General features: G+C 47.6%; 1 protein-coding gene across 4 annotated transcripts in view; it reads left to right on the top strand.

The window, feature by feature from the left end:
• Nucleotides 1-666, top strand: part of LOC106870405 (cadherin EGF LAG seven-pass G-type receptor 1) — a 535294-nt gene that overhangs the window by 380708 nt on the left and 153920 nt on the right. The window lies entirely within an intron of this gene.

Genomic DNA, 666 nt, shown 5'->3' with positions numbered 1-666 from the left:
TATATATATGTGTGTGTGTGTGTGTGTGTGTGTGTGTGTGTGTGCAAGTCCATGTGCGTGTGTGTGTGTCTGTGCGCGCGCTCGGTTGGGTGTGTGTATCCTCCACCATAATTTTTCAACTATGTTGGCATGTTTCCGTCCCCAAAGATTAGCGGTTCGGCGAAAGCGGCTGATAGAATAACTACAAGGCTTTAAGAAAAAAGAACTGAGGTTAAAATTCCTCAAGCCGTTGTCCCAGCATGGCCAAAGTTCAATGACTGAAACGAGTAAAAGTTAAAAGATTAGTTCTATATAAGAGGTATAGGCGCATGCGTGGGTGTGTGGTAAGAAGCTTGCTTTCCAACCACATGGCTCCGGGTTCAGTCCCACTGCGTGGCACCTTGGGAAAGTGTTTTCTACTATAGCCTCGGGCCGACCAAAGTCTTGTGAGTGGATTTGGAAGACGGAAACTGAAAGAAGCCTGTCGTACGGCGGGCTGGCAGAAACCTTAGCACACCGGGCGAAATGCTTAGCGGTATTTCGTCTGCCGAGGTCTACTCTGCCTTTCATCCTTTCGGGATCGATTAAATAAGTACCAGTTACGCACTGGGGATCGATGTAATCGAATTAATCCCTTTGTCTTCTGTCCCTGTTTGTCCTCTCTATGTCTAGGACCCTGTGGGCAAT

The sequence above is a fragment of the Octopus bimaculoides genome, chromosome 4 (assembly GCF_001194135.2).
Source record: "Octopus bimaculoides isolate UCB-OBI-ISO-001 chromosome 4, ASM119413v2, whole genome shotgun sequence".
Taxonomy (NCBI): domain Eukaryota; kingdom Metazoa; phylum Mollusca; class Cephalopoda; order Octopoda; family Octopodidae; genus Octopus; species Octopus bimaculoides.
This window is presented reverse-complemented; position numbering and strand designations above follow the sequence as displayed.